Raw genomic sequence first — 23,741 nt, 5'->3', positions numbered from 1 at the left:
TGAATGGGAAAATGTTTATTACAAATGTTATTTTTAGCAAATATTTTAAATAAAAAGAATAAAGTAATAAACATGTGGCACAACTAAGATACTATTCACCCACCATTTTTTAATGATGGCAAAATTATAAAATAATGTAGAACCTATAATGCTATTAATTTACCCCATCCAAAAAAGAAAAATTACCTTATAGAAATATGACCAAAAATATAAATAAAAGATAAAGAGTATTTGCTTATTTGGGCATGCATTTTAATGAACCCTAAATATTTTTAAAGGATAGTCTGACCTAAAACTAGTTTGTTTGTTTTTAATTTCTTGTACTAGTTAGATATATTCATTAAAAGTGTAGTGGCAAAATGTCTCATGTTACTAAGATAGTGACAGAGTGTTTGCTAACTTCCCTCCTCTGCCCATTTTGAAACACTTTATGGTTGATTTTGTAATATTTCATTGGAAATGCCATAAAAAAGTAGCCAAAAAGTATTTACACATATAAAAATGATACATATGCATGTGTTTCTCTGTATGTGTGTGAGTTGGTAGGATATGAAATTAAAAATTAATGGATTCTTTATAAAATCTTTGAATTGTTTTGTCTCAAATTGTTTTGTCTCTAAAAGGAGAGGCATACCTACTTTCAAAGACTCATAGAATGACAAAATAGTTATCCTTAGATATAAAAATTGAATTATATTTATTTAATTGATATTGGATGAGAATATTCATTGAGTTAGAAACTCTTGAAACATTTATGTCACAAAGGATCAGATAGATTATCTTTGGGAACTGACCTTTTTGTATGGGTTTAAGCCAGTGCCCTGGAAAAATAATTCTGTTCAACAATTTAACAGTCTGACATCAACTCCCCAATGTGCAAGCACTTTCTATGATTTATAAAAAAGGTAACATGTTTTTAAAATTCTACTACCTTTTAGCTTGTAAGCCAAAATATATAAAAAGCCAAAATACCCAAGTCTTGAATATGTTTAACATTCATTAGAATCTTTGGCAATCTGGTTTAAGAAAAGGGGGGGGGGTGTTAAAATAGGGATTTGCAGTGTTATCTCATGGAAATTCAAGGACTGAAACAAGTACAGCCAGACCTCATGGGAAACATAATCGGAAATTAGGCCACACTTTGTATCACTCAGGGTCCACATGGTCTCCCTGTCACCTCCCTCACTCCCCATCTGTTCTCTACAGCAGCAAGAATGATTTTTAAAAATGTAAGGCTGATATTATCTTTTAGTAACCCTCTGGTGGCTTCCCATCTCTCTGGGTAAAAGCCGGTATTCTGACACAGGTTCACAAGCCCTATGTAATCTTGTTGCTCACTCCATATCTGCCTTCACACCCTACTGCTTACTTTCTTGCTCTCACTGTAGCAGGCATATTCCCCCTCTTGCTTTTCCTTTGACTCACCAAGCACACACCTATTTCAGAGCCTTTGCATCTGCTGGGCACTCTGTGCAGTATACCCTTTCCACAGTTATCACCAGGGCTGGCTGGCATCTTCACTGCATTCAGGTTTCTATTCAAAGGACATAATCAAGTATGCATCCCTGACCATGCTACCCCAAGTAGCAGTTCCCTGATTACTTCTTAACTTCATGGCCTGCTTTATTTTTATTCCCACGGTTTTCTCTCCTAATGAAATATAATTTATATGCTTGTGCATTTTTACTGTCTATCTCCCACTACGGGAATAAGTTTCATGAGAACAGGCAGTTTGTTTTATTCATTGCGGTATTCCTGGCACCTAGAACAGTGGCCCGTACATAATAGGAACTCCATACGAATGTATTAGAGGAATTGAATGAATGAATGTTCTCTCTAATCTCGACTACTTTTTGTGTCTGCACCATTTTTTTTCCCCTTCTGCTAAGCCGCTTTCTCTGCATCGACTAGCACACAGCTCATAATTGCTACATGGCCTTTCAGCTGCAGTATTCTCCACCAATTGGTAACTTCTCTCTTTATCTTTAGTTCAAATTCCTGAAAATTTAATTGTACAGGCTTATTTTTTCCAGTAAGGCCACATAGGCCATAAGTTTCTGGCCAGTGTGTGGATATATTCTTTTTGGTCAGGTATATATTCCTGGTCTAATAAGGCTGGGCCAGTTCACATGTATGATTAGGTTGAGGGGCTGTGGACAGGCAGCCAGGCAACACAAACATGTCTAGTACATAAAGCCACCATCACCAGATTGGCACCTGTGCTCTCCATTATCCCAAGTCCTGCTCAAGTCCTGACATCACTCCTCAGTTCAGTGCATCAAACGTCTGCCTCCCTGATAAAATGACTTCTCTGTTTTTTCTTTGTTATTTCTTTGTTAGATATAACAATGCTTCTATAAAACTTCTATAATAAATATATCTATATCTCTTCCTTGATCCTGAAGGCAACAAAATGCCCTGGCACTCTTATTCGCCCCAGGCTGTTCCCCTTATGCTTTTGAATGGTAAGCAAGAAATCCCATGTGCCTGTATAGAGATCCTGTTATGGACACATCCTAAGGTGACCCCCAATGTGTCACATCCTTGTGTTATCTCATCTTCATAGTTTAGTGTGGATGGAACCCATGACTTCTTTTTATCCAGTAGAAAATGGCAAAGGTTTAGGGATTTTGCAGATGTAGAGTTCCAAATCAGTGATTTTGAGTTAATTGGAAGGGAGATTGTTCTAGGTCAGCTTGACTTAATCAGGTGCATGTCCTTAAAAGAGAGATCAGTTCCCTCCCTAAAATGAAGACATGTTCTCCTGGTGGTCTTGAAGAATCCAAGGAAATGAATTCTTCCAACAACATGGTTACATTTGGAAACACATTCTTCCCCAACCAAGTCTCCAGATAAGAACACATTCCAGTTGCTTTGGGATGGGCATGCCGCTGGCTGGACTGCATCTTCTGGCAGCCACGCAGGCTCAGTTTTTGTCTGGGCCGCTGCCATTTGTCTGCAGCATCGCGACGGCAGGAGCAGGAGGGTTCTGACAACAAAGCAGGGAGTAGACTCCTGATGGGCCTCAGTTTCAGCCGCGCTACCATAGCCATGGTCCCAATCAAGGTGTGAGATGCCATCCCTTCAGTGGTGGTTTTTGAAGGGGAGCCTGGAACCAGGTGAACCTGGCAGAGCTGTTCAAGGGCAAGAAGGGAGTGCCGTTTGGAATCCCTGGGGCCTTTACCCCAGGCTGTTCCAAGACCCACTTGTCAGGGTTTGTGGAGCAGGCTGAGGCTCTGAAGGCCAAGGGTTTCAGGTAGTAGCATGTCTGAGTGCTGATGTTTTTGCGACTGAAGTGTGGGGACCAGCTCACAACTCAGGAGGCAAGGTTAGGCTCTTGGCTGACTCCACTGGGACCTTTGGGAAGGAAACAGATTTGTTACTAGGTGATTCATTGGTGTCTATCTTTGGAAATCGCCAGCTCAAGAGGTTCTCCATAGTGGTAGAGGATGGCATAGTGAAGTCCCTGAATGTGGAGCTGGAGGGTATAGGCTTAGCCTGTAGCCTGGCCCCCAACATCATCTTGCAGCCCTGAGGCCCTGGGCCGAGACATACTGCTTCTACCCTTTTCTGTTTCACCTGCCCAACCCTGGATGGAGGGCCCCAGTCCAACGTCAACAGGGGCCACCCAATGAAAGTCTTGACCAAATTTCTGCAATAAACATTTCTGGTTCACATTTTCTAAAAAAAAAAAAAAGGAGAAAAGAAAAAGGAAGGAGGGAAGGAAGGAAGGAAGGAAGGAAGGAAGGAAGGAAGGAAGGAAAGAAAGAAAGAAAGAAAGAAAGAAAGAAAGAAAGAGAAAGAAAGAGAGAGAGAGAAAGAAAGAAAGAAAAAAAGAAAGAAAGAAAGAAAGAAAGAAAGAAAGAAAGAAAGAAAGAAAAGAAAGAAAAGGGAGAAAGAAAAGAAAGAAAAGAAAAGAAAGAAAAGGGAGAAAGAAAAAAAGGAAAGAAAAGAAAAGAAAAGAAAAAAAGAAAACAGCCCAATTGCTACCTAAATTGTAGCCTTGTGAGACTGAGCAAGCAGGTGACTTACCTAAGCGATGCCTGAACTGCTGACATACAGGAAGATGAGATAATGAAGGTGCTTTGTTCTAATCCGCTAAGGTTGTGGCAATTTGTTAACTAGCAAGAGAATACAAACATAGATCCTTTATCCTGGTTTACAGTAAAAGACAAATGATAGAGTCCCGATGTTATTTTAGTTCCCTAGGCCTCATGTGGGACTTTGACTTGAACTTTTTTGCTTTGAGTTTTACATGATAAATTATGGAAATAGAAAGAATTTACTTTACTTCCTTATTTACTTCCAAGAATACTCTTTTTGGGGGATATACTCTTTTTTAAAAATATTTTCTCTTGTCTCAGTGTCTTAAGACTAGCTTTAGACCTTCTTTTAGGGGACAACACATGGCCATCATGCTTTTCCTCCTGCCCTAGCCACATAATCGTCTCTTTTGCATGTAGGATCAACTCCTATCATTTTCAGCTTTTTTATTCTGGAGGGGCATAGACACAGTGTCTTTGGCTATGAAATTTACATGTCTGCTTCTCCCATTAAAGTCTCACTTTCTTTTCTTGTTTATGCATGCAAATATTTTATTTTTCATTTAAAATCATTCTATAAATTCTGGGAAGTTTTTACTTAAAGAATGATTTTGTAAGGTCAAAACATTTATAAATGGTGGGAAAAATTATCCCCTGATTTATCTGTTTGTTACATCTAAATGTTCATATATCACATTTTACTTTATAAAAATTGGACATATCTGTGTTTGGTCAGTGTTTAATACCTTATTATTTGTAATTTCCCAAACCCTATTTATTCTGCTTGAAATCTTAAACTATATATTTGAATATGTTGCCTTTCTAAGAAGTTCTATACAACCGTAACCACAGTGCAGCATGTGAGTCATATAATTTAGGCGTCAGTTAGTTAGCTAATATGTTTTCATATTCCAGAGTGCTAGGAGTTGAGGGTATAAAGACATAGAAATAAAGAGTTAATACTCTTTTTAATCTCTTCACCACATAAATTTTTAGAGATTTTACAAACTCACAAAAATTATAGTTTGAATATTTGGTACATACTATATTTAAAAGAAAAATCTTACTTTTCTTTAGAAAATAGTTGATACACGTTTGGAAAGTTAAGCTATTTATCAAACACATGGAAATAAACAATTGAGATGAAATATTGATGAAATATTTTTTCTATGTCTATCCTGCCAGAAATTCTCAAACACTGATTTGAAATTGAAGTGATCAAGAATTTTTGTTTCCCAAAAGTGCCCCCACATAGAATATAATGAAGTTCTGGTCCACAATTGCCTGGAAAAATACACAATCACTATAGATGGGTCCTTTATTAAATAGTTTCAAAGTCAAATTTTAATTTTAATGGAGAGGTGAAATTCCAACTTTCTGCATGGTGGAAGTAGGAACGAGGTAGAGTGGGGGATGGGGATAGCAATCACATTCATTTTGATCTGTAGGGAATAACGAAACATTCAATAATCACATTTCTAAATGCATATCACAGTAGATAAGCCTTCAAGTGCTCTATTCAATTAATTAATTAAGCTTATATCTCATTCAGGTATACAAATTATCCTCTTTAAAGGAAAGAAGCTTAGGGGGAGATATTTAGAGGGAAATTAATTCAAGGAGCTTTTGTTGAAATATTTAAGTCCTATGAACACCTTATCAAATGAACTACAACCAAAACTGTTTTTTCTTGTTATCATACTCAAGTCAGTGTAATGCACTGATAAGGAGCACACTAAACATTTCCAGAAGTAGGGTTTGTAATTTTTTAAAGCGGCAGAGCATGTTTAACACACGTGCATTGTGTTAGTTCAGAGGCATATATTTCTCTTTGGAATGCTGCCTTTTTGTTATATATCAAGATCCCAGAAACTTCTGATAGTGTCCAGTGTTAATTATTTTCCTTTGAGATGAGTCAAAAAGAAACAAAAATAATTTGCCATCTCTTGTTATTTGTTATAGAAATGAGATCACAGTTTTTACTTTATTGTTAAGTATGAAAGAAATAGAACATTCATAGGCAACAAAATTAAGCTTTCTAGCATTTTGCCTTTTTAAAAAAAATATGCATAGGCAAGTGTCAATAAAACAGTATGCTTATTTAACAAAGAATTTGCTGACATTCTTGTTCCACCTAGTCGTTCAAAGTTTGCTGCAGCTGCCTCGAGGCGCCTCCAGGTGGCGTCCTGGTGCCCGTTCTCTCCGCCCAGCGGCCGACCAGTTGCCGGCTGGTGGGGAGAATGAGCTCGGAGCGGCGGGGCTTCACCCAGAGCGGCTCAGAGGCGGGTTGCTGAAGGACTCGGGGAGCTGCAACAGGGCATCACTCACTGTCCAAGTATTTCCATTTATGAGCGCAGAAGGAAGAACTTAAGCGGGCGGCAGTTGGAGAGTCAATTGCTTTGTAGTGTTTAAAAGCAGCACGGATCGTGGGCCGCTGAGCTGGTACGTGCGAGAGCAACTACTGAATTGGAACTGTGCTGGGTAGGAGCCCATCTCCTCATTCTTTGTGTACCAAACGTTCTGTGTCCTGAATCTGTGCCTATGTGTGTACTCTCACTTCATTTTCACCTGGGTCATGGGGGTTTGAGGTCGCAATCCTTCATTTTCCAACATGATATAATAAAAGCTTTGCAGAACATTGTCTATTGATAGAAATATGATCTGACTAATGGTGTAAAGAAACACATGATAATGGCACCAAAATACTTTTATGTTTCTTTGTTAGAGAAGAAAAAGAAGAAAGTAAACCTAAACCATATTACCATGTGGTTTTACCAGATATGACTTTTAAAAGACAATGGAAAACAATGTATGTTCAACTCGGTGGACTAGCTATTAAATCACTCTTACCTAACTATAGGTGTAGACATAAACACACCTGTAAAATATGAATGATTTTCAAATCTGTGTGCTAGAAAAAATATTGTGTAGCTCTGAAAATACTGATGATGAAAAATACATATCTTGTGTATGCCATGCGAACATGTGTTGTGTAGACAATAACGTATATGTCACCGACATGCAGAATTATTGCAGTTATAAAAGTGCATGTGTTGCATATGGTTAGATTTTCACAACTTCACACACAATATTTCTATATGGATAACTTAGTGTGAAGATCATCTATTGCTAAAAAAATAAATCTGAATTTAAAGAATGTTTAATTCTTTGAGTTGTTTCAGTGTTACATTTTAAATTTCCCAAGTTTCATTCAGTTGTGCATTTAATTTGTGCTTTTAAATTCTGAGGAAAAGTTTGGTTCTTATATTTTGAACATAAAATATTGGCTGAAGTGATTATATGGAAATCGAGTACATAGATATATAAATCTCCATTCCCTGGACTTGAGGTTACTATAGCTGGAATGCACAAGACCTCTGAAAACATGGAAGTTCTGACAGGGGTTTATATGAGAAAGTAGTCAGCCGAGTAACAGACCCAAAAGTTCAGAACTACATTGGAAATTACAGACGCTGAGGCTTTACCCTTAGTATTATTACTCTAAAACTAGTGTTAGGCTACTTATAAACTTGTATGTATTCCTTTGTAACAGATTTGTACGTGACTCAGATACTGAATTTTATGATCTGCCATTGCACATGGCAAATATAACACAATTCAACATAAGAAATGTGAATTGAGACCTAACTGTTTAAGATAGTAGGCCAAATAAAGCCTGAGATACCAAGAAAGGTTAGAAACAGTCCCTGCCCTCAAAAAGGTGCCACTCAAATGACTAGGATGTGCATTTTTATGAATGTGTATATATAGTAAAATACAAATCAAAATAAGTGCTATTAGAGAGATGCAAGCCCAAGGTGGATAGCATTTAAGTGGAGGGAGAAATCTGACTTAAGGAATTTGTATTATAAGGTACTCCTCTCAAGGGGTGGGTGGAAAGATCAATTTTGGTGAGTAAAGATAATGTCCAGTCAGGAATTTTTAGTTTGTGTTGGGTACTGCTTTCTTCATCGAACTCGGAAGTGAGCAGTAGGAGCTAATATTGTACAGGGTGTGTGGTGGAGTGGAGGGGGCAGTATTAGAGATGGCCTTGAACATCAGGCTCAACATTTTGGGTTTTCATCATAAATTCATCCCCAGTGCCACTAACAACAAAGACATCAAGTACTCTTTTAGAAATATCGAGTGTTGTGCATAATAGCAAGAACCATTATGAGGCTTTACAATAACTTTATGATTTACTTATTGTATATCTACCATATTAAAATATAAGTTCCAAGACATGGAAATCTTTTTCATTATTATATCCACAGAACCTAGAAATTTCTTGGAAAAAAGTATTTATCTACTGTACGAATGAATGAATGGTAAAATGGGGATAAGGCCAGGATTCTGTATTATTTACATTTAGTTTTCCTACTACTCATTAATGATTACCATCCTCAAACTTTACCAGCTCTTTTGAACTATTGTTCCAGCTGATTTCCCCTTATGCCTCAGGTAATGAAAAGCAAGTTCCCTAGAATAGCCACTATTGATGTTTAATCTTACTCTGTTTTTAACCTCTTACATGAATAGTCTTCTCTTCACATTTTTAAAGGGATTACTAGGATAATTATAAACTGTGTAAATATTCAGGCAGAATTCACCAGCTTGTTTTCATATCTCTACAGTAGAAATATAGTGGGTATATAACACATATTAAGCAAATAAATTCAGGGAAACAGTTGAAGAGTTTGAGGAATGTCTTTGCAGCCTGTAGTATGTATATACCTTCTTATGTGAATGCCTCCAGTATCTGGTAGTCTGCAACTTAGTACAGGTCAAACCCTCTACAGCCTCTTTAAATTTCCCGGGGGGTGGGGGGGTGCAGAGTTATCACTTAGGAGATCATTAGCTCTTTGTTTCCATAGTTTTAGGAGGTGCTGAGGTAGCATGCTTGGGGTCCCAGCCCCTACACATGGAGGTAGTCCTTTTTTCTATCCCTGTGTAATGATATCTATAGCTTTTATGGGCAGTGACCGGCACATGTGAAGAAATTAGTGAAGAAATTTTTTTTTTTTGTCATTTGAAAGGATGATACTAATTGAAAATAAATAGACATTTTAGAGAAACTTATAAATGTGGTTCACTCAACTAAATTATAAATGAATGTATAGTGTCATACAAATAAAAAAGCCAAGTAAACAGTGTCCTTGAACCACCAACATTAAAAAATAAACACCTGGAGTTTCCTCTTTTGCCCAAGAGAGCCCTTTCTTCTGTGAGGATGACTTATATACCGTAATTTACTTTTATATGAGTCACTTAAAAATATGAAAGGATAGAATTTCTCAGTTTAAAAATATATGTTCATGGGGTTTATATGGGTTAATTAAACTAAAAATGCAGGATTTGATTCACTTTGAGGTAATGAGCACAGAGTCAGGCTTTTTCTCTTATCCGTGTCAGTATGGGAAATTTTCACACCAGTCTTGGTCTCCATCCTGTTGGATATGCTGTTAACGCTTTATTTTTAGCGTATGTGAGGAGATGGTAATATATAGTAACCCAGGATTTTTACCTTATTCTAAGCCCTAGAGCATGGCTTGGCCTGGAGACTAATGGAGTAAGGGAAGCATATCTTGTTCAAATAAAGCTGGATATTCAGTTTCAGAGAAATATACTGCAGTGTGTACTGCAGGTTTCCCCCCTAGTGGATGACTTAAAGCTGTTGTGTTCCTTATAACAATTGAAATAGATTTTTCTTCATATAGTGGAACTAGTTTGGCAAGATTCTTTGTTTTTTAAAACTTTGTTTCAAGAGAACGTGTAAGTTTCTTTAAATGATCATTTTGAAAGACACAAATACGGTGCCTTGGAAAATATACCAGGGGCTTTTTCTTTATTCTTTTGAAGGCTAGGCTTTCAAAAATACACAAGTACAAAATATAGACAATGATGAAAATATTCTACTACTGGATTCCATATTATACTCCTTTTTCTTCACATAGAGAGAAGTTTTCTTCTTCCTCGGGTGTCCTGATGTCTCTACTTTCTACAGTCAGGGTCACTGAGTTAGTTTAACGTGATGTGTTTGGCCTTTCCAACCCAAATGTAAACTCCTTAAAGGAAAGAAACTGTTTCCATGCTTCTTTTGAATCTTCCTATTAAACTAAACATACTGCCAGCCACAAACAGCACTGAAGTTTGGTTTCTGACAATTAAATAAAGATTAAATTCTTACTTTTTTTCCCTCACAAATTCAAATTAGTAGATTCAGACATATAGCAGTGACTTCTAAGGGGCAAAATGGAAGTCTTTCTAAAAGCTCTGTGTACTGAAAATGACATGCCACAGCAGAAAGGGGAAGTTGCTTCTCTTTAAATCAGGTGTCTGAAATGAGATTTTTAAAAATAATATTTGAAATACAGAGATATCTGTAAAGGCACAAACCTTGCCTTCACTTGGCAAAGCTATTTACATCTGGAAGACATACCTTCTGGCATACCTGTGTCTCTGGGGTGTTGTGTAACTGCAGGTGGATTATTCCAAAGTCAGAACTGCTGAAAGTTAGGGCAAATTGGAAGTGTTCCTAGCAGCAAGAATTAACCTTAAGGAACCTTAGGGCACTGACATGCTTTAAAGTTGTTCCTGGAAAAAAAAATCACGTATTTTTTATAATGAGTACATTTACGAGCATACAACAACCTGCTACCGAGATGAATAAAAATGAGTTAGTAGCAGCAAACTTCTGTTTTAGCAAGTGCTAGAGGAAAATAATAAAGGATCTGTAGCTGTATTGTGAACAGGAGTGAAGAACGTTTCTTGTATCTCTGGACCAAAGGCTAACAGAAGAGCTCTTGGTTACTAAGATGTATTCTTTTCTGGTCTCAGGCTCATTAACGATGGAAGTGGGAGGGAGACGGTATAAAGCGGCAGCTGCAGCTGTGGGCACTCAGATCATTTGTCACCTGGCATGAAGTTAGCGTTGGCAGCTCCAGAGTTCCAGCACAGAACACCAGGGAGCAAATGCCAACTGATTGTTGCTCCTCACCAGCTTATGGGCTAACTCTGACTCATTCTTCAGATCTCTGCTGAAGTGTTGCTTCCTCCAGGTAGCTTTGCCTGACCCCACAAGATACACTTAGCACCTTTTTCTCTGCTATTACAACCTCATATTCTCATCCATGCCACCATACTTACCACTTGGAGACCTGCCTGCTCTCCTCACTAGACTGAAGGCAACAGCTGAGTCCTGTCCAATATTGTTCGGTTTCTGTGTCTGGCTTACAATAGGTTTGTGACCGTATATGAACATTGTCTGTTGCATAATGATTTCACGGATATGTAAGGGCTTTAAGCGTCAGTGAAAGTTGCGTTTGACTCCTGGCACACATAACGTGAGAGGTAACTTAAACCCTCGGTCCCAGTGCCCTCATCAACTGTCTGAGGCAGTTATATACCTGTTCCTTAAACATGGTTGTTAAGGTTAAAAATAATACCTATTATTATTATTACTATTGTATTGTGATTTCTTCTCAGGGGCTTTCCAAATATCAGCTGAGTTAATCTTCAAAATAAAAATGCCTTATCAAATCGGTACCGTTATCATTCTATTCTATATAGAAAATAGAAGCACAGAAAGGTTATTTGCCCAAGGCCACAGAGGGAAGAATAATGAAAATGGAAGATCTAGAACAGTGCCCAGGAGAGAGTAGTCTTGTACTAAATGTTGGGATGGGGGCACTACAGTTTTCTTTGGGAAAGGCTGATGTCTGTGTAAGTGAGAAACTACCCCACACAGTTAAGAACAGTTTGTTCCCTGATTTTAGAGCCTTCTGTTGCAGATATTGTATTTGTAGAATTCTCATGGAAGCCAAATATGGTGAGAGAAACTTATAATGTGTGTAATCTGAGAGGATCTTTATCTTTCTTTGAGCATCTTATAGTGTTGGATATAACAGAAATTAAAGAAACCCTTGTAAGAAATATATTCTCATTACAACCTTAAGGTAAAAAGAAGCAAATGATAGCATTGCCTCATTTTACTCACGTAAAATGTTTTGTTTTATTTTGTTTTGTTTATATATTTCACTTATATGATGTTTACTTTTTCTCATTATAAAAAGTACACTTAGGGGCGCCTGGGTGGCACAGCGGTTAAGCGTCTGCCTTCGGCTCAGGGCGTGATCCCAGTGTTATGGGATCGAGCCCCACATCAGGCTCCTCTGCTATGAGCCTGCCTCTTCCTCTCCCACTCCCCCTGCTTGTGTTCCCTCTCTCGCTGGCTGTCTCTATCTCTGTCAAATAAATAAATAAATAAAAAAATCTTAAAAAAAAAAAAAGTACACTTAATTTTATAGCAAATGTGTAAAATCCAAACTAAGTACAAAGAAGAAAACAAAAGTAATATATAATTACTCAAGCCAAGGAAAACTATTATTAACACTTTGGCATATTTCCTTTCTATCTTTTGACACAGTTGCATGTACATATGTTCATACATATGCCTTTGTACACACGTTCGATCATGGAATTATGTAATAAATATAATTTCATGTCCTATTGTGTGTCTATTACTTTATTATGTTATTAGCAGTTCTTTAAAAAATATAATTTTTAGTGCTTGCATATTATTATACTGTGTGGCTGTATCATAATTTTATTTAATACTTTTGCGTTTAATACTCTCCTAATTTTGGAAATTCTACTATTGTTTCCATTTTAAACAGGTTTGATATGATGCTTTACATTACAGATCAACCTCCTGAATAATCATATTTAGGTAATTGATTAACATCTAATAATAAGGTTGTTAAAAGGTAGGACTGTGTTTCTACTCAGAGGTAAACAGGCCAAAAGGTGCATTTTAAAATAAATTCAGGCTTAAGGAAATAATAAGGAAAAAATAGAATTGCAGATGGAAATGGATTACTATCTCTTGAGTGACAGTGCTATGCTATGACCTACAAAGGTCAGCATTAGAATCACCGGTTTTCTCTGAATAATTCGGGCTCAGAGAGGTTGAATGGCAAGAGCAGGCTGCATTAGTGGCCCTCCGGGATTCAAATATAAGTTTCACTTCTGGGTCCTTTGTCTTTTTCATCCCACCATATAGTCTACACAGCATGCTGGCAGTGCTTATAGCTCTACCTAGTACTTAATTTCTTTGAGCCTCAGTATCCTCTTGTATGAAATAGAAACAGTAATTTTCACTCCTTAGGGGTTTTGTGACATTTGATTTAAATACTATAGGGAGACTGAGATCCTAAGGAATATATCCTAGGACTCAATTTTAGATAGATATGTCGTAAAGTACAATCTCAAGCTGATAAAGCGTGGGAGTCCCTTAGGAGTTTAGGTACTGGCAGAAGGCTTGTTAGTCCAAAGTCCCAGATACAAATCTAGGATATTCAAATTTAGAATCTGAGGAGGGTCACTGTCTTTGTTTTTAACAAGTTCGCTTGGTGATTTTGATGATACACTAAATGGCAACCAAAGAAATAGGCAACTAGAAAAAATAGGCTGAAGGGAAGATGAAAAGTTTCAGATGAGATATAGAAATTTGTCAGTCAGCAGGTATTGGTTGAGCGTAGACTGAGCCCTCTGGGGGGAGAGAGCATGGCTGGAAACTGTCAGAATGTAAAAACACCTTGGGGCATGAAGGCTTCATTTCCCCAGGTCATTTGAAATATAAAATACATTACAGGCACTTGAAATCAAAAGCAAAAATAATACTGAGTTGACTGAACAGAAGTGGCAGACAGTAAAGGTTTACTGACATATGTAGGATATGCTCTGAAGTACGTTGATTATGAAAGTAAATGCACTGGATCCTTGATGCCTGTGTATCATAACCAAAGTACACCATCTAAGCTAAGAAATCTGATTTGAATTTTTGATTTAACTTTTTTTAAGTACACTATCTTAGGATTAGATCCTACCTTCTCTGTATTTCTATTGAATTTTTCCAGCCTTTTATACAGGATAACAGTTGATTAAATTGATTTTGACTACTCTATAAGAGCCTCATTCAAAGAGAATTCTTAAGAAATACTTTTTGAGTTGATTACTTTTCACCTCATGTATTCATTATTTTTAATACTTGACAGAAACATTTTGTAACTTTAAAAAAGTTCTCTATGGAAAACATTTACTACTAACTCTTTAGAATGATACCAAAGGCTTTGGGAAGTGTGGTTTTGTTGTTGTTTTTGTATTGTGGGTATTTGATGTGATTTTCTAAAGAAAATATTTCTAGTATTTCACACCAATGTTCTCTAAAACTGTGTGGTTTTTTTCATCAGGAATTAGTAAACCGCCTGACATTAGTTTCTTTGAAATTATTATTAAAGGTATTTTAAATTATTATTGAAGGTATGGATTTAATACCTTGCCGAGCTTTCAGCTACAGAAAAATTTTCAGTTGTGCCAACTAATTTTATCGATCTGTTACTGAGTAATAAACGTAAAGAAAGCTAGATATTTGACTGATAGGAAACATGGCATTCCTAGTTTATTAATAGGTTTTTTCTGGTTAAATACAATCTGTAAGTTCTCTATAATAGTAATTTACTTGGCCCTTAACATACAATCTAAAAATCTTACAGGGCTAAAAAAGAGCTTGAGAAGTGATATTTTTCAGGATGAGATCAGAATCTTTACGATTTCAAAGCTCTTTCAAAGAAGCTACGTCATACCTTCTCTGGCTTATCTATTGCCATGAGCAGTTACCTGCATTGTGAAATTCTTAGCTAAACCCTTTCCAAAATCTCTCCTGTTATATAAGCCCACATCTTCTTTCTTGATTTTAGTGAAGACGGAACAGCTAGTCACTGTCCCTTTAATACAAGTCATTTAGACATCAGAAGGTTATTATCAAAATCTTCCTCAGCAAATATTGTAGACAAGTCACCTATGTAGGTGTAGCCTGATGATTTCCTTCTGCAGAGGTTCTGGAATAAGGTGTTGCGTGCTTTACATTCAGGTAGATACAAGAAATGCTTTTCCAGACCCTTTAAAAGCTAGAAAATCATTTTCCTTGGTTTTGGTTTTATCTAAATTATTTTTTTGCTGTCATTTCTTGAGCTTCTCCACTTGCCTTCTCACCTTCTACTCTTGACTAGACACACTGAGAAACTAATGGTGGCTGAATCCTAAAAAGAGCGTTTCACAGTATGACTTCACAGATTCATGATTTTGTATGTAAATTTCAGAGACACCTATCATCACTGCTCTTTAGGCATGTGGTATTCATATGCAGAGCTTTGTGCCAAGCATTAAGTGGGTTGATAAATAATGCAAAAGAATAAACCTTGCCCTTGAGGCATGTATGTAGCAGTAACAATAACATTACTACCCACTTGCTGTGTATTGAATCCTGATAACAATCCTGATGGTGGGGGGAAAAAAGGAACAGGATTTTCTGACTAAATGATTGTTGGGCAGAAAAATTTTTCTTCTACCCTTCTAGGTTCTTTGGCTGGTCTAATAATTAAATTGACAAAAGACAGATTGATAGGAGAAAAACAAATTTAATTTTTATTAGGTACAGAAACCCCATAAAAATATGAAACCTGAGGGCAGTCAGGCAATTGAGGCTTATATGCCATCCTGAGCTAAGGAATGGGATAGAGACTTGGGGTTTCAAATGGGAGGAGGGCAATTCATAGGAAGATGAGAAGAGCAGGTGTTTGATAATCAGATGTTTGCCCTGGCGTGCAGGTAAATTTTTCAGATAAAAGAGTGACCTCATGGTAATAGCTCTCTTTCTGGGCCAGACCCCCATCTAAATTATTTAGGTAGTTAAGGGACAGGCAAAAGTTTTGAGTTGACTGGGTCTTGATTGCCTTCGGCTCAAAATAATCCACATGATAAAGTACATTATTTTGGGGTGGCGTATTCTGTTCTCCTTCATGATCACACTGATCATTTCACTTGGTTCCTAAGTAATGACTTTTTTGTCAAAGTAAAGGCCTGTTCTGTCCTTTAGCTTAGAAACTTAACCTGATGTCTTCATTCTTTTAACATGTCATTTTCAGTCATTTCAGCATAGTTTTGTACCACCCAGTTCTTGTTACCAAAATTTCCATGGTTTTTCTCATTCTTCTCATTTTGTAACCTTCTATTTGGGCATGTTTATAGATTTTTCAGTCTGGTAAGTTTGGTAGGTTCTCACTGATTGCTAGTTTTTACACAGAATCTTCTAATGTCCACCTCCCACTGTCAAATGGAGCTTATTATATGGATATCTCACATAAAGGAAATTAGATGCACTACAGACTGACTTTGTCAAATTTGAACCCATTTATTAAAATTGAGTACAATTCATTGCAATGAATTATCCTGACATATGCTTATGATTTCATAAGTCGATTTCAGAGACACTTTTCATATCTACCATTACATTTTTTAGAATACATCTTTTTCAGCTTTGCAGATGTATTTTCAAATGGTTTCACCATGCCAGGTTGAAATGTCACTGAAAAATAAAAGTGGAGAGTCACCCTAGCCTTTGTCACTATTGCAAGACTGGACAAATTACAATGGCCAAGGATGTAATGTGTTGAGTTTGAGAGACATGAAAAACGTTATCAGTAAGAACAGGATGCTGTTTGTCTGATTTGATCCACACAACATTGAGAAGAATATGAGAAATCTGGGTTTGTGTCATTATTAGACTAGACATCAGAAAATGATGCTTTACAAATTACTCTGCTATATTTTTAGCTTTCATTTACTGCTGCTAAGCAAACCACAGAGCTTGAGAAATTATTCTCTTTAATTTTGTCTAAAACTCTACTTAAACAAATCAATTACTGATTTGCATTTTATTATAAAAATTATTGTTGAAGAGGAAATATCCTGTATTGCAGGTGGGGAATGAAGTATTCCAAAATTGTTGTTGTGCAGTGGTTTTTTTAGGATCTGATAACAAACTGTATCAAAACTAATTTATTACAAAGATAAATCTGAAATGAAGGAGACTAATAGAAATAAAAGAATTTCAGCCAATAAAACTCCAGGGAATATGCTTTCTTTCAAAAAACTGCAGTGATGACACAGATATCTTAATTGATATCTGGAGCTTCAATTTGATAGAGTAGTCTATTTACTTACTACTGAAAATGTCAGCAATGTATGCATGAAGGCTCATTTTCAGGTATTAAATTTGAATAGAATACATCAAGTTATGTTGCTAAAAGCAAGAGTAAGTCCTAGGAAGTACAAGGGCCTTTAATTCCCTGCGCCATTTTTATTTTACTTTGTTTTGTTTTTATTTCTACGCTACACCTTTCCCTGTCTTCTCTGCTTTCCTGCTCCATCCCACACCTGGAACATTTTGGAGTGATGAGATTCCTGAAGTAAGAACTCCATTAAGATTAGAACACTGTAAAAATAAGGTGGTGGTGGTGGGATAGGGGATGCAGCTGAAAGGGTTTGCTCGTATTCCAAAATACATGCACCTGCACCTGCAAGAAGACTTTTGCCATCACAGTCAACTCTTTATTATTTAGAGAACTCTCTGCTTTGTGGAGATTTGGCTGTCACCCCAGACTTGCTTCCCTGGAACACCTAAGTTTGTTCTTGGCCGTCAGCAACCTGGTCTCCTCAGGAAGGATTCAAATTCAACATGGAGGAGGAGACTGTTTGAGTATATGTGTTGACAGTATGAATGAGTCCAAATTCCAAAGGCAAATATAAAGGGTTTGGGTATGCCCCCAAACATGCATCTTTTTCTACCTTATTAATAAAGAGATTTTGAGGTGTGTGTACCTTTAGTGTAGTTCAATGTAGCGCATACTCAAATATATTACATGAAGTCTCCCCCTTAGCTTCATATTTAACATTTAAATCTGTAGGTCCAGTCATTTCACCCTGGCCGCATGCATTAGGTAGTCAAATATTTGTTTTCCTTTTAGTGCTACCTCAAAAAACTGTTACATTTTTAGTATTTCATAAAAAGAAAATGTAACATACCTAATGATCCTCTCACTCATACAGGGGGAGAATGTAACATGTACTGGCATTTTGAATTTCTGATCTTTGGAAGTATTTATTCATAAAATCTAAATATTTTAAAAGTATCACAAAGCAAACCATGAATAGCTGCTAATGTCTTTCTTTTGGCTACCAAACATATAAAACAACCATAATTACTATGGTTGGGAAGAGACCATTTTACATTACCTCTTCTTGATATGTTCTCTCTAGGAATTTTGACTCAGATTAAAGCCTAGTCAGAAACAAGATAATAGATATTCATGTAAAGATAACAATATAATGGGATATATTTAATGAGAACATATCTTTCTCATCTCTTTCATCCATAAGCGAAAAAAAAAATAGAGCTATGGAATCTCAATATTTAAAAGGACATTCAAAGTATTAAAAGTATTAAAATCTATCATCCAAGGGGAGGAGGTAATGAATGGGATGAAACTGTTTAGAGATTGTGGGGACAGGTTGTTTAGCACATTTCATATCAATTAAGAGTTTGAATTTTTATTCATTGGACCCTGGAGGCTTACCTGTGGTTTTTGCATGGGGTAATAGGACTATTACTTTTGTGTTTTAGGATGGTAATCCTGGCAACAATGTGAAAGAGGAATTAACAACAACAACAACAACAACAAAATGTTGTGGGAAGAAAATGTGGTGAGACTGAGCTAAGGCAATGGCAGTAGTGGTGGAAAGGAGGGGGAAGATTTTAGAAAGGCATTTTAGAAATAGACTAATAGACAAAGGAAAGTGAGGAGTTAAGGATGACTCCAAGATTTCTAGCTCATGTGATTGGGTAGCTAATGATGCCATTAATCATAATAGGGAATAGCAACTAAGCTTTATTGAGAGGAGACTTTGGATTTTAAGGGGAAAGCAGAATAGTGGAGTGGAGATAATGAATTTGGAGTTGGTCATGCTGTTTGTTACCTGTTGGATGTAAATGTGGACATTTTTGGCCACGTGATTCCTTGTCATGGCAGGGATGCCTAGTTACATAGTAGGATGCTTAGCAATATCCCTGACCTCTACCCACTGGATGCAAATAGCACTCATCCCAGTGTGCTAACCAAAAATATTTCCAGACTCTTCCAAGTGTTTTCTGAGGCAGGGACAAAATCGTCCCCAGTCGAGAACCCTTGATACAGAGACAACAAGGAAGATGGTACAGTTGTGTGTCCAGAATTTAAGACACAGATGAGACTTGAAATCAGTATGTAAAATCATCAGTGGTGGCAGTTTAAGCAATGTGCATAGAAGAGATTGTGCAGAAGAATGTAGATGATTATATACTTACCTCATTTTTCTGTGAACAGCTCCAAAGACTGAAAATTCCTAAATTCATGAGATAGATTGAGGCAATTTATTCTATTTTCGAATACTTTCAAATGTTTTATATTATTGTTGTTATATGTTGTCACATATTGAGCCAAATTCCTTGTATTGAGACAAAATCAATCTTTGTGTAACTATCATTCCTTGGTCCTGTGATATTGTGATGTATAAGATTTCTCATATATACTGGTCTTCATCTACAGTTCCTGGCTCACATTTCCCAAAACCCTTGGAATTTCCTCAGCATAAGAGCAATGAGGCATCTTTTGTTATAATATTTGGTTTCTTGTCCTCGGTTCCTGAGAAACACTTTAGAGCCATAAGGTGAAATGGGTGTCTTGTTCATAACAAGCCCTTTTCACTACAGCCGGGTTTACGTTAATGTGGGTGACTTTTGGAAGGCACCTGAGAATGAGGGCTGGTTGCCAGTGGAACCAAACAGGAGTAAAATGTTGGAACTTTGAATCCCATCCCCTAATTTCCTGGGAGAGGAGAAGCCTAGAGGTTGATTTAATTACCAGTGGCCAATAAGTTAATCAATTATGCCTATGTAATGGAGACACCATAAAAATTCAAAAGGACGGGGTTTGGAGAGCTTCTAGATTGAGGAACCAGAACACTTCTGCATACCGCCATGCCAGTCCCCAAGCTCCACAAAGACAGAATCTTCTTTGTTTGGAACCTCACCCTATGTATCTTGTCATCTGGATGTTGATTCATATCCTTTAATAGTCTTTGTAATAAGTCAGTTATCTAGTGAGCTCTCTGAGCTGTTCCAGTAAATTAATGGAACCCAAGGTGGGAACCTCTCGTTTATAGCCAGTCTGTCAGAAGTACAGGTAACGACCTGAACTTGTGATACAGATCCTGAATTGGAGAGGGTTTTTGAAACCTCCAGTTTGTAGCCGGTGGAGTCAGAAGCACAGGTAACCTGGGCTTGTGCTTGGCATCTGAAGTGGTGGGTAGTCTTGTGGAACTGAGCCCTCAACCTGTGGAATCTGATGCTATCACCAGGTATATAATGTCAGAATTGAGTCGAATCATAGAACATCCAGCTGATGTCTCCAGAACTGCTCATTGGTGTGGGGTGGGGGAGACCCCTCTACACATTGGAATTGATACCAGAGTCTGTTTAGGTCCTAAGTTTGCTTTCATGGGATGCTAAGTCTATTAGGACAAATTATTTTTCTCAAATCCCTCTACATATTTTAATATGGTTATTGTATTAATTTCTAGAATTTACTTTTATTGTCTCCTGACTAAATAGCCGTTAATATTTTCAACTTTATTTTATATGTACTATTTTGAGACTTTTTGCAACATGAGCAGTCTCTATTAAACGGCAACCATTTGAATATTCTCCTTAAGCTGGAGCAGAGGACTGAACAAACTCCATGTTTGACCTGTCCAGGTTAGAAAAAAAACAATATCAGTTTCCTGGTTTTTGTCATATTTTTATTAAAATATCTCAAAATTATATTAGCTCTTTTTTTTGTGAGCTACTTTATACCATTGTGTCTTTTGTTTTTGTTTTGCGTGAACTTTCTGTTATATCACATTTCATGATTTTTTTTGTTTCTAACTCAAGCATGAAAATTTATATACATCCTTTTTAAAATGCACTCTTCTTTCATTTAGCCCATCATTTCAACCTGTCTGATCCTTTTGGATTATGATTTCATCATTCAACATGTTTATCATTTCTCCCAGTTTTATGCCATCTGCACAGTTGATCAACATACCCTACAGACACAGGGATCCGAGTCATTAATAAAAATGTGAGTGGGTTAAGTCCAGAGTTAATGGGATTACATAGTGCTATGGATTTTCTCTTTAGTGCTTTTACAGCTATTTGTTACTTAAAGGTCTTTTTACTTTCATGGAGTACTATAGAAATGAGACTTATATGGATAGACGTTATGTTTAATCTTTCCCAGACAAAACTTCCAAACATAATTTTTCTATAAGAAATGGTAAGGTAGATTATGTTCCATTTATAGATGAAGTGGAATATTGTCATGGGGGAAAATGGTTTTATTAAGTCATCAAACAGTGTTAAGTGATAGAGGCAGGATACAAATTTAAATACAAAATGTGACATCATTATTTATAGATGGATGTGGACATAAATATAGACCCAGTTCTAGGTGTGGATATGGAGAATACTAGAATCTTAATGATAGTTGCCTCTAAAGTGGTAATTATGATTGTCGTTTTATTTTTTATTTTTTTAATTTAATTTTTTTAAAGATTTTATTTATTTATTTGACAGAGATAGAGACAGCCAGCGAGAGAGGGAACACAAGCAGGGGGAGTGGGAGAGGAAGAAGCAGGCTCATAGCAGAGGAGCCTGATGTGGGGCTCGATCCCACAACGCCGGGATCACGCCCTGAGCAGAAGGTAGACGCTTAACCACTGTGCCACCCAGGCGCCCCGTTATTACTATTTTATAGTCTCAAATGTTATGTAATGAATTTGTCACCTTTACATGAAGAAAGTAAATATTAAAATGTACTTACATATTATATAAATTTAAATTAACAAAAGTAAAAACAGAATCTGGAAGAAAATACATATATCTCTGATGACCAGACTTTGAGAAAAAGACCTTATCTTTAGTGATAGGAGAAACCTTTCTTTTTTTTTTTTAAATTTAAATTCAGTTAATTAACATATAATGGATAGGGGTGCATGGGTGGCTCAGTCATTAAGCGTCTGCCTTTGGCTCAGGGCATGATCCTGGCGTTCTGGGATCGAGCCCCGCATCAGGCTCCTCCACTGGGAGCCTGCTTCTTCTTCTCGCACTCCCTCTGCTTGTGTTCCCTCTTTCACTGTCTGTCTCTCTCTCTGTCAAATAAATAAATAAAATCTTTAAAATATATATGTATATATAAAATGTATTATTTGTTTCAGAGGTACAGGTCTGTGATTCATCAGTGTTATATAATACCCAGTGTTCATTACAACAGATACCCTCCCCAGTGTCCATCACCCAGTTACCTCAACCAGGAGAAACCTTTTTAAGGAAGCCACAGGTTTTCAATATTCTGTAAGAGGAATGGGAGCTGGAGTTGCATCAGATTTCCCATCACCAGCACTCTGCCCCTGCTGACACATCCCTTAAGAAATGACAGATGTGGCTGGATAAGTCAGGAGAAGCTGTAAGATGCAGAAACATATCTTTTTGTCTTTCCTAACAGAGTTGTTATAAAGATCAAATGAGATGATATATGAGAAAATTTATACAAAGAAAGGTTAGAAGTCCTATTCAAGGATAAGTTATTGATTAAAAGGAATTTTAGTTTTAGTTACCTTAATTTGAGTGAGTACCATGCATTATGGTGGGAATGTTTGACCACTCTTCAGGATAAGTTCCTTGAAGTCAGGGACCATGTCCTGTTAATCTACGTATCTTCGAACACCTAACACGTTACCTTACACCTTACGCATGGATAGAGAATGGATTGCATGCTGGCAATACTTGTAAAATAGTAATGATTTTTTTTAAATTAAGAGAAATATAATAATAGTGTTATTATAAATTATCAAGTACTAACATTGTTATTCTGCCATCTTGGTGAAGCAGATGATTCATCAGTATTATTGCTGAGTGATACACACCATTTTACTTCCTCCTCTTTGCTCCCTAATTTTAGGCACTCACTGAGATTTTATGCTTGGTCCTATTCTCTCTTTATATCTTTATCATTTTTATTATATCCATTTATGTGGTCTAATATGTCTTCTCTGCACCAGTGACTCTTCAATCAGTCTTGACTTTTTCCAGTTCTGCATTTCTGACTCTTTGCTAACCATCTCTTTTGGTTATCTGCTTACCTACTCAGATTCAGCGTACGAGATCCACAGCCCTGCACTGACCACCCACCTTCCAAAATACACATGAAACATACCCATTCTTTCAAGTGTCTTTTAAGGACACTGATCTTTCCCAGCCACCTATGCTAGAATTCATATTCTCCCTGGTCCCCTTTCTCCATCCTTTATCTCCATCACAGCAAAAAGTTTTCAAATCTTGATGATTTCATTTTTAATGATATCTCTAGAGTCCATCTTCTTTCTTATTTAGTTCTAAGACCAAGTTCAGGCCTTCATAATCAATTATTTGACCATCACCATACCCTTTTCCAGGCATCAAATCAGAATAATTCTTACTTTATTTCTCCTCAGTACAAAATCCTTTGGTGACTATTCTTTACCTACTCATTTTAATTATATCATTAAAGTCCCATGAATATCATTTGAGAGGAATAGGCTGAGGGAAAATATTAACTTAATTCTTTAAGATAGTCTAAGTTTTTAACCTTGTGTAGTATGTTGGATATCATTATTCTGTGGTTCCACCCAAAACTGATGTTTGACTTCCTTTTCCATATAATACCCCTTGAGTATTACACACAC

The 23,741-nt window shown here is 36.8% G+C and overlaps 1 pseudogene; it reads left to right on the top strand.

The window, feature by feature from the left end:
* The first annotated feature begins 3,033 nt into the window (after window positions 1-3,033).
* On the top strand, window positions 3,034-3,699 carry LOC103664427 (annotated as a pseudogene).
* Window positions 3,700-23,741: the final 20,042 nt, after the last annotated feature.

The sequence above is a fragment of the Ursus maritimus genome, unplaced genomic scaffold (genome assembly GCF_017311325.1).
Source record: "Ursus maritimus isolate PB19 unplaced genomic scaffold, ASM1731132v1 scaffold_20, whole genome shotgun sequence".
NCBI lineage: Eukaryota > Metazoa > Chordata > Mammalia > Carnivora > Ursidae > Ursus > Ursus maritimus.
Note: the sequence above shows the minus strand (reverse complement) of the source record. Positions and strands in the feature narration are given on the sequence as shown.